The sequence below is a fragment of the Mauremys mutica genome, chromosome 8 (genome assembly GCF_020497125.1).
Source record: "Mauremys mutica isolate MM-2020 ecotype Southern chromosome 8, ASM2049712v1, whole genome shotgun sequence".
NCBI classification, from domain to species: Eukaryota; Metazoa; Chordata; order Testudines; family Geoemydidae; genus Mauremys; species Mauremys mutica.
In genome coordinates, this window is record NC_059079.1 from 1,506,382 (window position 1) to 1,526,466 (window position 20,085).

The following is a 20,085-nucleotide window of genomic DNA, read 5'->3' on the forward strand; positions in this document are numbered from 1 at the left end:
CACCGCTGTATTTGGCCCGGTGCAATGGCTGCTGGGATCCTGCGTCCAGTTCTGGTGCTTCAAGAAGGATGTTGATGAATTGGAGAGGGATCAGAGAAGGGGTCGAACCGACTATTTTAAAGTCCCGGTTGGATGTTTTCCTACAGCTCTGGCTGGGAGTTGCTCTGGGGACGTTCTGTCCTGGCGCCTGTGCTATACACGGGGTCAGACTCGGGGACCTGGACTTTGACATGTACAAAACCTCTCTGGGCTCTGCTCCACTGCACGTTGTGAAATGCAGCCACCGAGTCCCTCCTGGGTTTCTATTGCCTTTGCAAACTCGATATTTGTAGCCGAAAACGTCATCTGTGTCCTGTGGGGCAGGAGGCGACGCTCGGGGGCTGGGACTCGAAGCAGGAGGCAGCGCAATGGCCCTGGAGCCCTAGTGACTCGAGGGGGGGCCCTAGCCTTCAGCCCCCCCTCCCCCCATTGGCTCCCTCTGAGCCTGGGCAGCTTCCCTGGAGCCTGGATTCTCCTGCGCAGTCACAGTCCGGTTGGTGGAGGGAGGAGGGGAGGTGACGTGCTGGGTCTCCCCTCCCAGGTTCCCAGGGCCTGGCCGTATTTGTCCAGTCCCTCTCCTGGAGGTGGCAGGCCCAGGAGCCGTGTGCCTCTCTCCCTGCACGAGACGCAGACACAAGGCCCCGCTTGTGCTCCCCGGCAGCCCCGCCGTGCAGCCGCAGCACAGTAGCGCTCTGTTCCTGCTGGGAGAACAGGAAAGCAGCCAGTGGAGGCAACCCTCCTGCGTGGGCGGGGAGCAAGCTGGGGGATCGGGGGTGGTTCTAGCCAAGCAGTGCATCACAGGCCCCGTCCCCCATTCCCAGGGCTGTGCAATATTGATCCTTCTCTCACAGGGACCGTCTGCATCCTGACTCCCGTGATGCAAAGGGGAAACTGGCCAGGAGCAGCTCGGCTGCAGGTTCATGCTGGCTCTGGAGCACCCTGTGGTGCTGATTTCCTCCTGGCCACGCAGCATGATCCACGGGACGCAGGCATCAGAAGAGGGGCGCTGAGGCTGGGACCCAGGTGCCTTGTCTGGCCCATCACAGGCCTGTTACAGAGACTGACAGTGGTCACAGCCCCTGGGCAGGAGGCACTTGCTGTCCCATGTGTCGTCTCAGTGTGGCAGACTGGGCAGCCGTTCACCCCTCCTGCACTGGGATGGTCACAAGACCCATTAGTCCAAGTGACTCAGCCTGACGCTGGGAGAAGCCGGTGGCCAAGGCAGATGCTGAGTGAGGTGGGTGCAGCGGGCTGGGCTTGGCGCCAGCCGGAGGAGCTGCCTGGCCCCCCGTGCTGGGAGGGGGAGCTGCCCCTTCTTGGGGGAGAGGGTGTTGGACCTGGAACTGACCGAACCCACTAGGAAACACAGGGGTCTCTGCCCCAGCCAGGGCCCTGCGCACACGCCCTGGGGGCTGTGCAGGTCTGTGTTTGCCGTGGGTATTTCTGTGCCAGCGCCTGGGGGCAGAGGTGCCTGTGCCATGCATTGCGGGGGGTGAGGGATGGTCGCTGCAGGGTTAAGGTACCAGAGCGGGGCTCCAGGAATGTGGGTTCAGTCCCTGGCTCTGCCGTGTGAGCCCCCCAGTCTGGACAGCTCAACCTGGGCATCCATTCCTGTCTCTGCAATGGTGCTGACCCAGCCCTGGCCCCCATGGGGAGAGGATGAATCCATCAGAGCTGGGAGGGGCTTGTTTCCTTTAGGCTGGGCACAGACATGCCGGGCTGTGGGAGGAAAATGGTCTGTCTGGCTGAGTGCAGGGCCAGGGGTTGTGTTGAGCTGGCCAGGTGTCATTTGACAGGGAAGGCCCAGCTCGCGGGACTAGTGGGGTGGGACAGGCTGGCACTAGAGATGTCTGTGACAGTGCCTGGCATGTCAGAGATCCCTGATAAACTCCCCTAACCTAGCTGTGAATTCCAGTGTGATATTAGCACCTGGCAGTGGGGGCTGTGGGTCAGGACTCCGGGGTACCAGCAGAGCCATGCAGGGTGAGGGGGAGCCTGGGGCTTCAGTAGGAGGGGGCTGCGGGTTGGGAGTAAGGGGCACCGGCAGAGGTGGGAGGAGCCCAGGGCTGGGGTAGCAGGGGTCTGCGGGTCAGGAGTGAGGGGCACCGGCAGAGGTGGGGGTAGCAGGGGGCTGCAGGTCGGGAGTGAGGGGCACTGGCAGAGCCCGGGGCTGGGCTAGCAGGGGGCTGCGGGTTGGGAGTGAGGGGCACCGGCAGAGCTGGGGGGAGCCTGGGGCTGGGCTAGAAGGGGGCTGCGGGTCGGGAGTGAGGGGCACCGGCAGAGCTGGGGGAGCCCAGGGCTGGGCTAGCAGGGGGCTGCGGGTCGGGAGTGAGGGGCACCAGCAGAGCTGGGGGGAGCCCGGGGCTGGAGTAGCAGGGGGCTGCGGGTCGGGAGTGAGGGGCACCGGCAGAGCTGGGGGGAGCCAGGGGCTGGGCTAGCAGGGGGCTGCGGGTCGGGAGTGAGGGGCACCGGCAGAGCTGGGGGAGCCCAGGGCTGGGCTAGCAGGGGGCTGCGGGTCGGGAGTGAGGGGCACCGGCAGAGCTGGAGGGAGCCTGGGGCTGGGCTAGCAGGGGGCTGCGGGTTGGGAGTGAGGGGCACCGGCAGAGCTGGAGGGAGCCTGGGGCTGGGCTAGCAGGGGGCTGCGGGTCGGGAGTGAGGGGCACCGGCAGAGCTGGGGGGAGCCCGGGGCTGGGCTAGCAGGGGGCTGCGGGTCAGGAGTGAGGGGCACCGGCAGAGCTGCGGTGAGTGATGGGGAGCCCAGGGCTGGGAGTTGGGGTTGAAAGGTGTTGGCAGAGTTGAGAGGCGCCCAGGGCAGGGGATGAGGGAATGGGACGAGGAGAGAAATGCGCGGCTGGAGGTGGGACTCGGGGAGTGTGTCCTGCATAATAATAAAACGTGCTGTTTGCAGGGCAGGCGCTGCTGGCGAGCAAGCATGACAGACGGGAGTTGGACTGAGCCAGCACAAAAGGCAGGCGCGAGGGAGCCGGTGGCAGCTCCTGTCGGCACTCGCTGGCCTGGCAGCCCTGCTCTGTCCTGTGGCTCGGAGCAGAGGCCCAGCGCGGCCCCTGCTCTCAATAGCTCTTTGTGTGCCGCTCTGCGAGCTGAAACGCCCGTTTCCCGTTAGCTGGGGGAGGGGCAGGTGCCGTCTCTGAGCTACCTGGGCCTGAAGTGGAGAGATGCAAAGCTCAAGTCAGCAGAGCTTGGCCGCCCGTCAGAGCCTCCCCTCCCAGGGCCCGTGGTGCCCCAGCTCCGGTCCTGGGCTGCCCATGCCCGTAGCTAGTCGCGCCAGGCTCTGCTGTCCAGGGCCCCAGGAAGAGGTCAGGGAGCGATGAAGCCGCGGCTGAGGCTGGGGTGGGAGCAGGTGCTGGCACTGTGTGAACCCGGCAGGAGCTCGCCGTGGGGAGCAGCTCTCCAGGTGAGGGCGCATGACGCGGGGTGTGCACCTCTGTCTGCCCCTCCATCCAAGGGGCTGCAGCCTTGGCATAAACTGTGCTAGCAACTTCCCGCCTGCCCGGCTCCTCCCAGGATCTGTGCCCCATACGTGGCATGGACTAGCCTGGTCTCCCCTGGCCTGATCCCAGGAGCTGGGTTTGGGGGCAGGAGCTGGGGGCCAGTGACACAGGCAGTCAGGGTGGCTGGGCTGGTCTCCCCTGGCCTGATCCCAGGAGCTGGGTTTGGGGGCGGGAGCTGGGGGCCGGTGACACAGACGGTCAGGGTGGCTGGGCTGGTCTCCCCTGGCCTGATCCCAGGAGCTGGGGGTCGGTGACACAGGCGGTCAGGGTGGCTGGGCTGGTCTCCCCTGGCCTGATCCCAGGAGTTGGGTTTGGGGGGTGGGAGCTGGGGGTCGGTGACACAGGCGGTCAGGGTGGCTGGGCTGGTCTCCCCCGGCCTGATCGGTGACACAGGCGGTCACGGTGGCTGGGCTGGTCTCCCCTGGCCTGATCCTGGGCGCTGGGTTTGGGGGCGGGAGCTGGGGGCCGGTGACACAGGCGGTCAGGGTGGCTGGGCTGGTCTCCCCTGGCCTGATCCCAGGAGCTGGGTTTGGGGGGGCGGGAGCTGGGGGCCAGTGACACAGGCAGTCAGGGTGGCTGGGCTGGTCTCCCCTGGCCTGATCCCAGGAGCTGGGGGTCGGTGACACAGGCAGTCAGGGTGGCTGGGCTGGTCTCCCCTGGCCTGATCCCAGGAGTTGGGTTTGGGGGGTGGGAGCTGGGGGTCGGTGACACAGGCGGTCAGGGTGGCTGGGCTGGTCTCCCCCGGCCTGATCCCGGGCGCTGGGTTTGGGGGCGGGAGCTGGGGGTCGGTGACACAGGCAGTCAGGGTGGCTGGGCTGGTCTCCCCCGGCCTGATCCTGGGCACTGGGTTTGGGGGCGGGAGCTGGGGGCCGGTGACACAGGCAGTCAGGGTGGCTGGGCTGGTCTCCCCTGGCCTGATCCTGGGCGCTGGGTTTGGGGGCGGGAGCTGGGGGCCGGTGACACAGGCGGTCAGGGTGGCTGGGCTGGTCTCCCCTGGCCTGATCCCAGGAGCTGGGTTTGGGGGCGGGAGCTGGGGGCCGGTGACACAGGCGGTCAGGGTGGCTGGGCTGGTCCCTGCTGCCCATAAGCTGTGAGTGGCTCTGACGTGCTGCTAGAGGCCCCGTAGCTGCTGGGGAAGCGTTACCCCACCCCCGATGTAACGGGCATGGAGATGCGGGGGCTGGCCCAGCTCTTTATTGGATCCCCCCCTGCCGTGCCAGGCGCTGCACAGCACACGGCCCCTGCCAGGGCCTCCCTCCGCAGCTCACACCCGTCAGCGTCACGGCAGCGCCGCTGCCTGTCCTGGGGTGTGGAGGCTTCCTGGGCCGGGAGCCCTGCCGGGGTGGGGGGTGCAGAGGGCTCAGTGTCAGGCTGATGCTCGTGGTGCTGGGCCTGTCCTGGGTCCCGGCTGTGCTGACTCTTGGCTCTGACAGCCAGGTCTTGCCAGCTGCTCCTTTGGCCTGGGGGACGTGCACACGACTGCCGGGCCAGAGCTGTCTGGCCTGGGGGCTGCTGAGGGGAGCCCAGGGGAGCTGACCCCAACCCCCGTGCAGCAGGGGCTGCGAGCCACACAGCCCAGCCCCTGTATGGTCACCCCCCCGCCCCCGCCGGGAGGCAGCTGAAACGTCAGGAGGCGGGAGGGCCGCAGCCCCCAGTGAGCAGCGGGGCTGGGCGACGCGGGGCTCTGAAGCCAACCCCAGAGACGCTGGGGCTGGGCAGTGGGGCCAGGTCCTCCGTTCGGGTTCTTGCCGGGCCCCACCTTGCTCCCTGCCCCCCCCACCCCCCACACACAATAGTAACATGGGGCTGAGCCATGGGCGTCAGGCACCAGGGTCTAGGGGCCGTACGGGGGTAACAGAACGTGGGGTGCCAGGGTGCATGTGTGTGTCTGTGTGGCAGGGCACAGGCTGGGGGTCGGAGGGGCTGTGCTGGGGCTGGGGGTGGGGTGCTTAGTTGGGGGGCAGGGCAGGGGCTGGGTCCGTGGGGTGCCAGGTTGGGGGTGGGGGACACAGCTGCGCTGGAGGACACCAAAGCGCAGAATTTGTTGCCTGTCTGTGCCCACCAGGCTGGCAGCCGAACCTGTTCAACAGTGGGGTTCAGCAGTGGGGTGTGACTCAGTTCCCCTCGCCCCGGGGCTGGGGGGGGCTGCTCCCTTCGCTCTGTCCATCCCACCGCTGGGCTCGCCCCTGGGAGGGCGCCTCTGTCTCACCCCACGGCAGCGAGGGCGGGAGGCTGGGGAGTGGGGATCCTGTTCCGGGGGGATGAGCTGAAGGGGCAGGAAGCCCCCGCCTGTCCCTGCTGAAGCCCCCGGACTCCTTTGGCTGCCCCCTCGGCAGGGCCCGTAGTCGCCCTGTCCTGCTGGGTGCCAGCAGGGGCTGCTCCCGCCATCGGCGCATTCAGAGCCTGGGGCTCCGGGTGCCCCCCACGTGGGCAGCTGCCTGCAGGGGTGGCTCCAGGCCCCAGCACACCCAGGTCCTCCGAAGCTGCGGGACTAGCGGACCCTCCGCAGGCTGCCGCCGAAGGCAGCCTGCCTGCCGTCCCTGGGGCGGGAAAATGCCTAGAGCCGCCCCGGCTGCCTGTCTGGGAACTGGGGGTGATGGTGAGTAGCCACGGCAGCGTCGCCCAGCACGTCCCCGGGGCCGGGTGCGGGTGCGGTGAGCGGCTCCGAGGCCCGGCTGCATGGGCTCCTGGCGCTGGCGAGGGGCCGATGCTGCGGGTGCCAGGCCCTGGGCCCAAGCATGGGGGTGCGGGGGAGCGAGACGTCTGCACTGCTCCCCCCGTCCCTCCCTGCACTAGGGGCCAAGTGTCTGGTGTTTCCCACCGTGTGCGTTGCTGGCCAGCCGCTGGGCTGGAATCTACCAGCTGGGCCGGGTAAGGCCCTGCCCCGGGCGGCTCTGCCCATTGCCGTCGGCAGCCAGGCAGCCCAGGGTCAAACTCCGCCCGTGAGCCAGGGACCAGAACAGCCCTTGGGACTGAGCCTTTCCCAGGCTGGGGACCTGGCTCCTTTCTCAGGGTCTCTGGTCGCCGTGGGACCCGCTGGCTCCGGGGCGCTCCCATGCCCGCCGTCCAGGAGCCACAGCAGGGGCGGTGGAGCTCCGAGCAGACCTGGGGCAGCAGTTGAAGGGACTGGGACCCGTCCTGCCAATCTGGGGGCCCTCGGGGCAGCAGCGTTGTTCGCCGGCGCTGCCAGCCCCTGCCAGAGCCTGCCTGCGACGGTGCTGGGGCCAGCCGGAGCTCGGCCTGCTGAGGAAACATTTGGCTCCATTTGCTTCTAATCACACTAATTGCTCTCCGGCTGCAAAGCCCTTGGGGCAGGGCAGACGCTGCGTGTACTGACAGCCTGCTCCCCCGGGCCCGGTGCCCCTCCCCAAGGAGGCGCTGGCACAGCCGGATCTTAGCAGTTCTTGCTGCTCAGGCACCAGCCTGTTGCCCTGGGGATGCCCCTGCTCCGGTTTAATTGGCCACGAGCTTCCCCTCGTCTGCCGGAGACAACGCGTCCCGCTTGCCAAGCATCTGCTCCCGAGTCGCTGCCATGGGCAGGCCCCAGTGGGCGTCCCAAATGCCAGGGAACTCGCAGGCCGGGGAGGCCACTATGTGCCAATTAGTTTGAAAGCCTCAGAGATAGTGGGGGAGTGCGTCTCCTCCTTTGGGACAGCGTGGCGGAAGGGGTGGCTTGGGCTGGGCTCGGTGTCCAGTCCACTCCTGTGTTCTGGTGAGTTATTCGGTCCCGTGATCAGGGCAAAGGCAGCTGAAGGGCTTTCGCTGTGTGTGGGTGAGGGGGGAATGCACGTCCTGCACCCAGCCGAGGCCCTAGGGAAGGTCCCTCCTGACAGAGCCCAGGACAGCGTTGCCGAATGCGTGGGGGAGCACGACCCCTCGAGAGTTAGCAGCTCGCTGCTGCCTGAGTACACGCACGCCTTGTGCACGCTCACCTTCTCTGTCGTGCAAGTGCATCCCACAGCGGGAGTGCTGCTGCAGGAGGGGCCCAGGTGGGTGCAAGGATCCCCATGAACCGTCCCTCCAGTTCCCGGCAGCCCCAGAGCTGATCTCCCTCCTCTCCTGGGTGATTTTTGTTTCCCAGCTGGTGAAGTGGAAAGGCTGAAGCGATCCCTTTTGCACCTGCAGCTGGGCAGTTCCTGTAGCTCTTGCTGGGCTCCAGAGGGTCGGTGGGATAATCTTTCTGCCTTGGATTAGCAATTTCTTTCTCGCTCAGCTGCCAGGGTAACAGATACAGCAGCATGACTTCAGTCAGCCCACTCCTGGAGCTATTTTTAGGTCTGCCTGTGCTGATGAACAGGAGATGAAATGACAATCTCTCTCTGAGCCCCTTTCACCGCCTGTGCACCAGGATTACAAACTGGAGGTTGGCTGCCTGTTGCCAAGAGGGAAGCTCTGGCGTCCAGGTGAGGCTGGGACATGACAGTTTGGGCACGAGAAGGGACGCTCCTGATCTGGAAAGGAAGAACAAGCTGTAATAGCAACGTTATCTGCCACAGCTCTACTGCATGTGTTTGCGCGGCAGAAATGCCCAACGGTGCAGTGTCTGTTCTATCATTATGGAAGGTTTCTGGTGCCAATGAGTCAGAGGAGGGAAATCCAGCTGTGTAATGCGTGTGGTTTGAGTGTGTCTTATGGTGTCTGGTATTAATTAGAGCTGATCACATAACACACACAGTGGTTTGCAAATATTGTTGGGGTTAAATGTGGTGAGTTCTCGCTGCTGCTAGTTGTGGGGACGTGGGGTTTGCTACTCATGGTGGCTGCAGCTTGGAGGGGAGCGTTTGTGAATCCCCGAGGTTTCACAGAGTCTGTCACCGGTGACTGTTTTCTCGGAAGTGCTTGTGTGAAACTGTTTGGCATTCTCCTTTTTAAAGAGTCATGCAGTGAGCAGACACCATACCATGTGATTTACATGTGGCTAATCGCACGCTACCAATAGCCAAGGGCACGTAGTCAAAGTGAGGAGTTCTTGGCCATTCCTTAGGGGGCTGTTTGTCCTGGGAAGGCTTCCAGGCCTCAGACCCATGCAAATATTAAATTCCCCTCTAGGGGTTGGGTAAAGTCCAAGCACTTCCCTCCTGGCTGCCTCTGAAGTTGGAGGAACATGGGTAGTCTGGGCAGCTGTCGGCAGGCGTTGCCAGCTCTCCTCGATTGTGGGCACAATAACCAAGGCCTCTCCTCAGGGAACTAAAGGCCTCCAGGGAAACCATTTGCTCTGGAGGGCCCGTGTGCAGTTTGGAACAATCCCCATTTTACAAATGCCAATTCATCCTGTAATAAACCAGAGGGAGACAGAAAGGGTGCAGAGGCAGTGCGAGAAATCAGGCCAGGTGAGATGGTTACTGGATCTGTTCAAAGGACGTTAAAGGCCCAGACATCACTCCGTCGGCTATGCTTTCCATCTCCTAACACGGGTCAATGTGCCGCATGCCCATTGGCAGTGTACAGATAGCTCAGAGGGAGCCATGCTACCAGGAGAAGCAGACATGTCCATTTTCTTTCCTTGGCGCAGAGTATGCTGCCCAGGTACTGTGTTCTATTCCAGGGTGGGGCTGCCCACCTGGGGGTGCAGTGGGCAAGGATGCAATGCTGGACACAGAGTTTAGATATCCAGGTGAGAGAGAGGGAGAGCAAATCCTGTCCCCCTGCTACATGCATAGTCCTGGCGACAGAGGAACCTGTGTGGTGCTGAGGACAGCAGAGCAGAGGTAGGACTTGAGAAACTTTCTCAGGGTGCCTTGCAGCTCAGGAATGAGCTAAGTGGAGTGGATTTTTGTTCACAGCAGGGACTATATTGCTGCCCTTCGGGGATCAGGTGCATTTCTGGGGAGGGGGAGGGGATATTCTATAGAGCCCAGCCCTGTTCACTGCGGTATTTAAGCACTGTCTAAGAATGCTCTGAGACGTGATTTGCATGTGCCAGATGTGACATGTCCCTTCTCTCCCCATGGGCAGAATTCTATGTGTAACGTGGGATGTTGCTTTGGTTTTATCAATTAGACGTACATGCTGCTCTGTGTTTATATCCGTGAAGCCTGGTTGGAGAAGTGCCTGGCACAGGGAGCAGTAGGTGGGGAGTTTTGAGGAGCTTCTTCAGGTCTGGGGGAGCTCATTCCATGATCTGGGACAGGCCCCAAGAAAGCACTGTCTGCCACACAGACAAGCTTTATCCTTGTGTTAGACAGTCCTGTTGTGCCTGACAATATTGAAAAATTGGAAGGGATTCAGAGAAGAGCTATGAGGATGATTTAACGTCCGGAAAACCTGCTTTGCAGTGAGAGACGAAAGGAGCTAAATCTATTTAGTACATTCAAGAGAAGGTTCAATGGTGGCTTGACCAAAGTCTGTTGTTGTCAGTTGCTGGCTGTGTGTTCTCTCTGCGTGCTGCACTGGCTGTGGCCAGAGAGCCCACACAGCAGGCTCCAATCCAGCTGCCCCAAAGACCACAGACTCGGTTTCTGTAACGAAGGCACTCGGCCGGGTTTGTTGCCCATGCAGCACGCTCATAGATCCCCGGGTCAACGTCTACACATGCACATGTGACAATGGACGCAGCTCCGTGAATGCTGGGACTTTCCATTTCCCCCCTTGGCCAGACAAAGACACCCCCTCGGACACCCCTCTTTATACCTCAACACAAACAAGTTACGCATTGCCCCGCTGATGTGCTTAGTTACCACCCTTCGCCTTGTACATGTTGGTTTGATCAAAATATCTCTATCCAGCACGCTGGCATCCTGACCTTATCTCTAAGGGGGTCGGTGTGTCCTTGTATCATCTTCGGGGAGTGTTTACACACCATAACCTTCATTCGGGGTGTTCTGGTGCCACCCTTCTGGAATGTGTTCACGTGAATACTTAGCACCTAGGAGTGCTTGTCTGCAAGGCCAGCCCTGCTCTTGCCAAGTTCATGTATTGGTCAGTGACCCTGCAAGCAGGCGTCTGCTTTGTAACGGGGCAGGACCTGACTTTAGTTTGGTGCGTGGGCCTTACACCAGGCCCTTATACTCGGCCTCAAGTCTCAGGCTCTCTTTCTACTACATCTCAGAGAGAGCCCCTTAATCTAGCAGACAAGGCCAAACAAGATCCAATGGCGGGACATGGAAGATAGCCAGATTCAGACGGGAAATAAAGCCCAAATGTTTAACAGTGAGAGCAAGTATTCGTTGGAATGACTGACCGATGGACGGGGTGGATTCTTTGCCACTTTGTCTTTAAATCAAGACTGTTTCTAAAACCTATGCTGTTGCTCCATTACAAATTTCTGAGATCAGCGAAGGAATCACTGGATCAGGTTCGATGACCTGTGCTTTGCAAGAGGCCAGACTAGATTAAAATAGTGGTTCCTTGAAAACATTAGAATGGCCACATGGGGTCAGACCAATGGTCCATAAAGCTCAGTATCTTCTCTCCGACAGTGGCCAGTGCCAGATGCTTCAGAGGGAATGAACAGAACAATCGTCCAGTCAGAGGTTTAGGGACACTTACAGCATGGGATTCCATTCCTGGTCATGTTGGCTAATAGCCATTGATGGACCTATCATCCATGAATTTATCTAGTTCTTTTTAGAATCCTGTTATAGTCTTGGCCTTCACAACATCCCCTGGCAAGGAGTTCCACAGGTTGACTCTGCATCGTGTGAAGAAATACTTCCTTTTGTTTGTTTTAAACTTGCTGCCTGGTTCTTGTGTTATGAGAAGAAGTAAATAACACTTCCTTATTCACTTTCTCCACACCAGTCATTATTTTATAGATATCTATCATATCCCACGCTTAGTCGTCTCTCTTCTAAACTGAACAGTCCCAGTCTTTTAAATCTCTCCTCATATGGAAGCTGTTCCATACCCCTGATCTTTTGTATTGCCCTTCTCTGTACTTTAGAATCTAATGTAAGCAGAGTCTGAATGAGCTCTCTTGACATCTAGTGGTGAGCTGTGGAAAAGGACTTCAGGAGTTGATCTTGTTTGCATGGGCTCACCTACCCTGCCTAGGTGCTCAGCATGATGGGATTGCTTGCCCAAATGGTCACTTTCGGCTGGGATGGGATCCCCAATCTCCTCGTTATTGAGGCAGAAGTAATACTCTTGGCACGGCGAGTGGCCCGCAGGGTGGCTGACGGAGAGGCCTGGCGAGTGAGTGTCCGAGCAGTGGAGCAAGTAGGGTGCCTCTTTACCCCCCCACCCCACCCAGGATGGGAGGTGAACTCGGCAGATGAATCTCTGAACTGTGGGGCTGCACTGACCAAGGACAGTGAGTGGGGTGCAGAGAAAGGATGGGCCCACTAAGGGGACTTTTGGGTTGCTGGACTTAAGAACCTGAGGGGAAACAGACAGTGCCCAACTTACTTGGTGGTGGGTTTTTTACTCATAGTTTATCAACCCTGTTTGTGGTGTTTCCCCAAATTAATGCCATTATTTCCCTCCTTTTATTAAAGGTGGTTTTTTGCTACACTCAGACTCTGTGCTTGTGAGAGGGGAAGTGTTGCCTCTCAGAGGTGCCCAGGGGTGGTGTGTAATTGTCCCAGGTCACTGGGTGGGGGTTCGAGCCGGTTTTGCATTGTATTGTTGAAACGGAACCCCTGGATACTGAACCCAGCCCTTGTTGCTGCCAACTCTGACTGGCAGAAGGGTCACACTAATGTCTCTTCTGACATAGGGCAACCAGAACTGCACGCAGTATTCAAGATGTGGGCGTACTGTGGATTTATATAGAGGCAATATGCTATTTTCTGTCTCATTATCCGTTTCCTAACGGTTCCTAACATTTTTGCCTGTTGCTGCACACTGAGCCAGATCTTTTCAGAGAACTATCCACAATGACTCCAAGATCTTTCTTGAGTGGTAACAGCTAATTTATTCCCCTTCATTTTGTATGTATAGTTGGGATTATGTTTTCCCCTGGGCATTATTTTGCCCTTATCAACTTTGAATTTTATCTGCCATCTTGTTGCTCTGTTGCCCAGATTTGTGAGATCCCTTGGTAACTCTACACAGTCTGCTTTGGGCTTTTGTACTGGCTGCAAACTTTGCCTCCTCATTGTTTGCCCCCTTTTCCAAATCATTTATGAATATGTTGAACAGCACCGGTCCCAGTACAGATCCTTGGGGGACCCCCCTATTTACCTCTCTCCGTTCTGAAAACTGGCCATTTCTTCCTGCCCTTTGTTACCTGTCTTTTAACCAGTTACTGATCCATGAGAGGACCTTCCCTCTTATCCCTCAACTGCTTACTTAGCATAAGAGCCTTTGGTGAGGAACCTTGTCCAAGGCTTTGTGAAAGTCCAAGTACCCTATATCCACTGGATCCCCCTTGTCCACATTTGCTGACCCCTCAAAGAATTCTAGTAGATTGGTGAGGCGTGATTTCCTTTACAAAAGCCACGTTAACTCTTCCCCAACATATCCTGTTCATCTGTGTGTCTGATAATTCTGTTCTTTACTGTAGTTTTAACCAATTTGCCTGGTACTGAAGTGAGGCTTTTGGGCCTGTAATTGCCAGGATCGCCTCTGGTGCCTTTTTAAAAATCAGCGTCACATTAGCTACACTCCAGTCAGCTGGTATACAGGCTGATTGAAGCAATAGGTTATATGAGACAGCTAGTAGTACGACAATTTCATATTTGAGTTCCTTCGGAACTCTTGGGTGATACCATCTGGCCCTGGTAACTTGTCACTGTTTAATGTATCATTTTATTTCAAAATTTCCTCTATTGACACCTCAATCTGGGACAGTTCCTCAGATTTGTCACCTAAAAAGAATGGCTCAGGTTTGGGCATCTCCCTCACATCCTCTGCAGTGAAGATGAATGCAAAAAATTCATTTAGCTTCTCCCCAATGGCCTTGTCTTCCTTGGTGCTCCTTTAGCACCTCGATTGTCCAGTGGCCCCTCTGGTGGTTTGGTGGCTTCCTATCTCTGATGTACTTAAAATTAGTTTTGGTCTTTACATCCATGAATCCTTATGTTAATTCTCACCTTGGATCTGGAATTTTCATCTGCGCACACTGGACTACAAGAGAGAAGTGGCTTTTGTGAGGAAGGAGTATTTCAGGTGGCTGAAGGTTTCAGTTCTTTCCCAGTGCAGTGTCTGTGGTTGGCAGGGTAAGGCTGTTGGTGGAGATGACTGTAATGTTTTGATTCTGTATCTTCTTGTTTTGACCTTTGCCTTCCCAGCAAACTTAACTCTGCCCCCTTCACATGTGTGTTACACCAGGTGATCCTGTAACCCTGGGCAAGATCCTATCCCATGGATGTGTGGCATGGACATTAGATAATATATGGAGATACACCTCTCTCAGAGAGCTGGAAGGGACCCCGAAAGGTCATTGAGTCCAGCCCCCTGCCTTCACTAGCAGGACCAAGGACTGGTTTTGCCCCAGATCCCTAACTGGCCCCCTCAAGGATTGAACTCACACCCCTGGGTTTAGCAGGCCAATGCTCAAACCACTGAGCAATCCCTGCCCCCATGGGCTCTGTTATTGCCTGAGTTAGCAAGACTTGCCTAACTAGCTGTGCCGCTGACCTTGAGTGGAGCCTCTCTCTCGCCTCTGGCCATGTGCAGAGCTGGGGGTACTGGTGGAGTTTGGGGTTCCCTCTTTCCCAGGCTGCAGCTCAGGCATGTTGATACCGGAGTGCTCACCAAAACGTGTGGCTGCTGGGCAGTCAAACGTGGAGTGAGTGAGTGCTGATTGTTTGAGTGGCTGCAGGGCCACTGATCTCCCCGCTGTGCCTGGGACAGTGATAGTCCCTGAGCAGACACCACTTCCGCAGAGATCAGCTTCCACTCCCTCCCCAGGGGAATGGTAATCGCTGGCACTGATGTGCGTGTCCTCACTGCACTGCTGAGTGCTGAGACCAAGAAACCTTCCCCTCTAAGTGTCCTACTGTGCCAGCTGCAGCTCCTTAGCATCCCTCCCCCACGTGGTGAGGCCCAGTCCAGAAGGCAGATGTCAGAGGGGAATTAGCAGGGGAGGCACATTCCTATACCACGCAGTGTGTCTTTGGAGCTGGCTCCTGCCGGGCACTCGGCTGGTAGTGACCAGCGCAATGCGAGCGGCAAACGAACCTGACATGGTGGGTGATGGAACAGCAGTGGCACCCTCCCCTGGTGAGGGAGGGGTGCACCACTCGTGAGTTGTTGTGGCCACCATTCCACATACACCCCCTGGGTCTAGGTCTCTCCTCCAACAACCCAGCAATCCCGTCTTGTGTTGCAGTGAGAGCCCCAGCCCCAGGTATTCCAGAGGGACATGCCAGGTCGACATCGGAAGAGGTTTGCAAGTATAACGATCCCGACAACCCCTCTGTGCAGAGAACAGCTTAGACCAGTGATAGAAGGGTTCTGTGGGAACAGCTTATGGCAGTTTGGGTGTAAAATAAGTGACACTGGTGACACCTGTGCAATGGCCCTTTACGGGAATTGTTTGGACACCCCACCTGTGACTGATCAGCCGATGTGGTGAGACAGGGATGGGGTGATAACTTGAACTCACCTCGTGCTCATAAAAATCAGCAAGCAGCACAGGCGAGTGGGATCGCTGTAGAGTGTAGGAAGGATCTTGAAGGAGTCCCTGTGGCTGCCAGGTGTGTGGCCTGCAGGAAGCAGCAGGTTTAAAACAAATAAAAGGAAGTTCTTCACGCAGCGCACAGTCAACTTGTGGAACTCCTTATCTGAGGAGGTTGTGAAGGCTAGAACTATAACAATGTTTAAAAGGGAACTGGATAAATTCATGGTGGCTAAGTCCATAAATGGCTATTAGCTAGGATGGGTAAGAATGGTGTCTCTAGCCTCTGTTTGTCAGAGGATGGAGATGGATGGCAGGAGAGAGATCACTTGATCATTGCCTGTTAGGTTCACTCCCTCTGGGGCACCTGGCATTGGCCACTGTCGGTAGAGAGATACTGGGCTAGATGAACCTTTGGTCTGACCCGGTACGGCCGTTCTTATGTGAAGCAGCGTAGGAAGGACAAGGGAGCTGGGGTTTAGCCTTGACTCCCAGGTAGCTGGCCTGCCGAGTGCCGGCCTGCAGAGACCAGAAACGCCTAGGCGAGGGGAAGGGCAATGACTGATGTGTCGAACTTGTGTTTCTTTTGAAGAAATAAACCTGAATCCCTGAAGAAAACAGACTGGAATCCTGTGGCTGGAGAGTGCAAGGCCCGGTGAGCTAGACCACTGGCTAACAACTGGCAAATGCACTTTTATGTGGGTATAGCCAGAGCCATCCCTAGGGCACTGCAAATTGGGGCAACAGCTGGGAGCCCCGCGGGCCGGTGCTATTGGCGGGCAGGGTCCGTTCCAGAAGTGTGCAAGGGGTGGGAGGAGTGACACATGACCCCTGGTTTGCCAGCTTGGGGCTGAGAGGGTGAGAGGGGAAAGATGTTTGAGGTGGTGGGACATCCCGGAGAAGAGGGAGGCTGGACAGGGGGATGGGGTCAAGGTGAAGAGTGACCTGGATGTTATCTCCCCTGCGAAGGATCTGAAGTCCTACAGAATCAGACCATCCTTGATCCCCAGGAGCAACTGAACGTCAGTTCTGTGTGACTGACCATGTGCAAGGCCAATGCAGCTCAAGGAAGGCAAGCAATGAGCAGGTTAAGAGGAACTTGGACCAGCTGTGAAGATTGTGCTTGGCAAGGAGAGTATGTCAGAAGCTCAGTTAAATCACGGCAGGGGGCTGTTTGCCAGACCGTGATTATAGTCAGAGCCACAAGCTTACTGCCCTTTTCCCGGGATGTCCTCAGCATGTAGATTTCAGAGCTCAGAATTGTGTTTTAATCCAACCAATCTATTTAAAGTAGAGGAGTGGGCACTTTCCCATGGCCAGGCCAGGAGCTCCTTCCCTGTGCACATGCCCTCAGGCACTGGCATTCTCTTCCTCCAGGAACATGGGCAAGGCAAGCATCCAACTTCATCTGTGTTTGCTTTTGGCCCGTTTTCAATGAAGTGGTTACAGTTTCTGTACCACGGGAACCGTTTGTTTTTAAACTCAAAACCCGCTCTCCAGGTTTTGTTTGAACTTTCAAAAGAAGCCACTTCCCAGAGAGAACCCAGCGTGGGAAATGCCATCGCACCTCTGGTGAAAGTTAGACTGATCTCCAGGGGGCTACAACGGGGGCTGCATGGCAGGTGTAACCCGAGTAGGCCCTACAAGAGCTGCTAGAACACACAGGTGTCAGCTCAACCATGGCCATATTCTAGACTCCTAGCAGCTGAAGGTGAAAAGAGCCTGTTTGATCACCCAGCCCGTCCCTCCAAGGCTGTTCTCTCTGGTATTTTCTAGGGCTATGGCCAGTCTGGATTGAAATGCCTGCAGGTGATGCCCCCCCCCCCCTTTCCTGGGGAGACGATTCACAGCCTGATTCATATCAGTGTCAGGACATTTATTCAGATATTTCACCCCACCCCTCCAGATTACACCCCTTTGTGCCACCTTAAATTATCCCTCCATCCCACCCTGTCATATTTGTAGGCAGTTACTTTTGCGATACCTTTCCTAGGGATGCAGATACATTTTGCACCAGTCTTTACCGTCTGCAGATGGGCTTTTGCCCCAGCCTCCTTCCTCTCCTCCCCGTCCTCGACCCTCCACTGCCAGCCTCACTGCCCCACCCCACCTTCCCCCTAGTCCTCCTCTCCCTCCCTTGCCTTCAATGGCCCTTTCTCCCTCACCTCACTTCTGCTCAATATTGCAACCCCCCCCATCAGAACTAACATGGTATGTGCCAGTGGCCTGACCATAGGGCTTTCCTTGTATCCCTTTTCTCAACGCTTTGTCTCATTTGTAAAAAGCCGCTGTTCCCAGCCTGTTTGTGTGTAACCCAGTCCGACTCGGAGCTGTTCGTTTTAGTGACGACAATCCGATTCTACTGCTGTCAGCCCTGCAGAGACACCAGAGCTACAGGAGAAGGAGCTGGATTCTTTTGGGGCTTGCACATCATTAGTGTAACTAACTGAGCTCCAGCTGCATACTCCTGATGACAAGTGGCAATGCCTAAGGAAAACCCAGCTTCGCTTCCAGCCCCTGTGGTTCATTTGCTGGCTAGGCTGTTAGAAAGAAACCTCTTGCACGCCAAATAACTGAAGGGAACTTGATCTGAAGTCGTTAAGAGATGGACTTCAACACAGAAAAACCTCTGGTGTTTATCCCCCACCCCCACCCACCCACACACACATGGTGTCTTCTTAGGGTACATCCACAGCAACTAAGCCATGCAAGAGATTCATAAGGAAGATGTAGGATTCATCAACACAGAGAAAGAAGAATGGGTTAGATCAGGGGTCTGCAACCCGCGGCTCCGGAGCCGCATGCGGCTCTTCAGCCTCCTTGTTGTGGCTCCCTTCGGCCTTGACAAAAGAAAAAAAAAAAGAAAAAAAAAGAATAACGGTTATTTATTAATTTAATGTTTATTTATATATTTTATTTTTGTTTATTTTGTTGCACAGTTATCTTGGAGTTCGAGCTGATACTTTAACATCGAATTTTTAAAAAGTTTTTATAATTTGTCAATTAAAATATGCGTCACATCCACGTCTATAGCCCTTGCCTTTACCTGCAGGCGGATTCTTGAGTGTGCGACCCCCGCGGTAAGCTAACCATGAATACATCCCAAAAAAGAAAAATCTCAGAAGAAAATAGAGAGTTTAATTCTGCATGGACAGATTCCTTTGCCTTCACTGCCAACGACACTGGCTTACCTGTGTGCTTGATATGTGGCGAGAAATTAGCAAACAACAAAAAATGTAACATTGAAAGACATTTTCAAAACAAGCACTCAGCATTTTCTGAAAAGTACCCAACTGAAGATGGGCGAAAGAGAGCGATTTCGGAACTACTACGGAAAGTTGAGCAGAGCAAACATACTTTCAAGAAGAGGATCAACTCTCCAAACTCAGCTACAGCTGCTAGTTTTGTGGCAGCTCATGAGATCGTAAGGAGGGGGGAAGCCGTTCACAGACGGAGAATACATGAAAGAATCATTCATTAAAATATCAGAGCATCTATTCTCCGAATTAAAAAACAAACAGGAAATTATTCAGAAAATTAAAGAAATGCCCCTCTCTGCAAAGACCGTCAAGGACAGGACCATTAAAATGGCAACAAACATCACCAGTAAGCAAACTGATGACATCAATTCAGCTCAAGCATATTCAATTGCCTGTGATGAGTCAAGTGATGTAAACGATATTGAGCAGACAGCACTGTTATGCAGATATGTGAACTCTGATGGGCCGCAGGAAGAACTGATTGAACTCATACCGCTAAAGGGCCAAACGCGGGGACAGGACATTTGTGAGGCTGTTTTGAGTTGTCTAAAAGCCAAAGGAATAAACACCACTCACCTGGTGTCAGTGTCTACTGATGGTGCACCCAGTATGAGAGGAGCACAGAAGGGCTTTGTGAATTTACTTCAAAAGTCGCTGGATCGAGAGCTGATGATGTTTCACTGCATCTTGCACCAAGAAGCACTATGCGCTCAAACATTCCCCCCTGAATGTGTGGAAGTGATGAGCCTCGTTATTAAGATAGTGAACAAAATAATTGCAAACGGGTTAAACCACCGACAGTTTTGTTCATGGTTAGATGAAGTCGAGAGCGCATATTTGGATCTCCTGCTGCACAACAGAGTTCGGTGGCTGTCAAGGGGAGACGTGCTGAAACGCTTCGCTGCTTGTCTGGAACATGTGAAAACCTTCTTGGAAAGCAAAGGCCTCAGCTATCCCGAACTGGGAGACCTCGATTGGCTGGAAAAGTTTTATTTCATGGTGGATATGACAAGTCACTTAAACACGCTGAATAAAAATCTCCAGGGAAAGGGAAGCACGGCCCTGCAGTTGCTGGAGGATGTTCTGGCGTTTGAGCGCAAGATGACAGTGTTTGCCAGAGATGTACAGAGAGGTATGCTCTCTCACTTCCCCTCCCTGAGAGAGTTCAAAGAAGAGAACAATCACATAAATTGTGATTATTTACACCGTGCAATTATGGCAATGCAAGCTGCATTTGGAGAAAGATTCAGCGAGTTCAGAAAGGAAAAAAACACTCTGTCCTTCCCTGTCACACCGCTGGACATCGACCCATCCCTGCTGAACATATCCGCATTCACAGGGATAAGTCAGCCCGATCTTGAAATTGAACTGGCCGACATAGCGGATAAAGACTTATGGGTGTCCAAGTTCAAAAGCCTGACAGCGGATCTCGAAGAAGTCGCCCGTCAGAAGGCCACTCTTGCTAAAGAGCACAAATGGAATGATATTGAAAACCTCCCCAAACCCGACAAACTTGTTTTTGAAACATGGAGTGCCATTCCCGACACGTATATGAACATGAAAAAGTATGCATTTGGAGTCCTGGTCATCTTTGGCTCAACATACTTATGCGAGCAAGTTTTCTCGAGCATGAACTTCATAAAGTCCAAATATCGCTCCCACCTCACAAATGAGAGCCTACAGTCCTGTGTGAAGATCAAAGTCACATCTTACAGCCCCGACATAGGGAAGATCAGCATCGAGCTTCAGAAACAGAAGTCACATGAAACAG

General features: G+C 55.9%; 1 protein-coding gene across 1 annotated transcript in view; it reads left to right on the forward strand.

The window, feature by feature from the left end:
- Positions 1-949: 949 nt before the first annotated feature.
- ST3GAL3 (ST3 beta-galactoside alpha-2,3-sialyltransferase 3) overlaps positions 950-20,085 on the forward strand; it is a 364,281-nt gene continuing 345,145 nt past the window's right edge. Inside the window, exon 1 of the mRNA XM_045026125.1 lies at positions 950-1,276. The gene's annotated coding sequence lies outside the window, so the exon portion shown is untranslated. The remainder of the gene's footprint in view (positions 1,277-20,085) is intronic.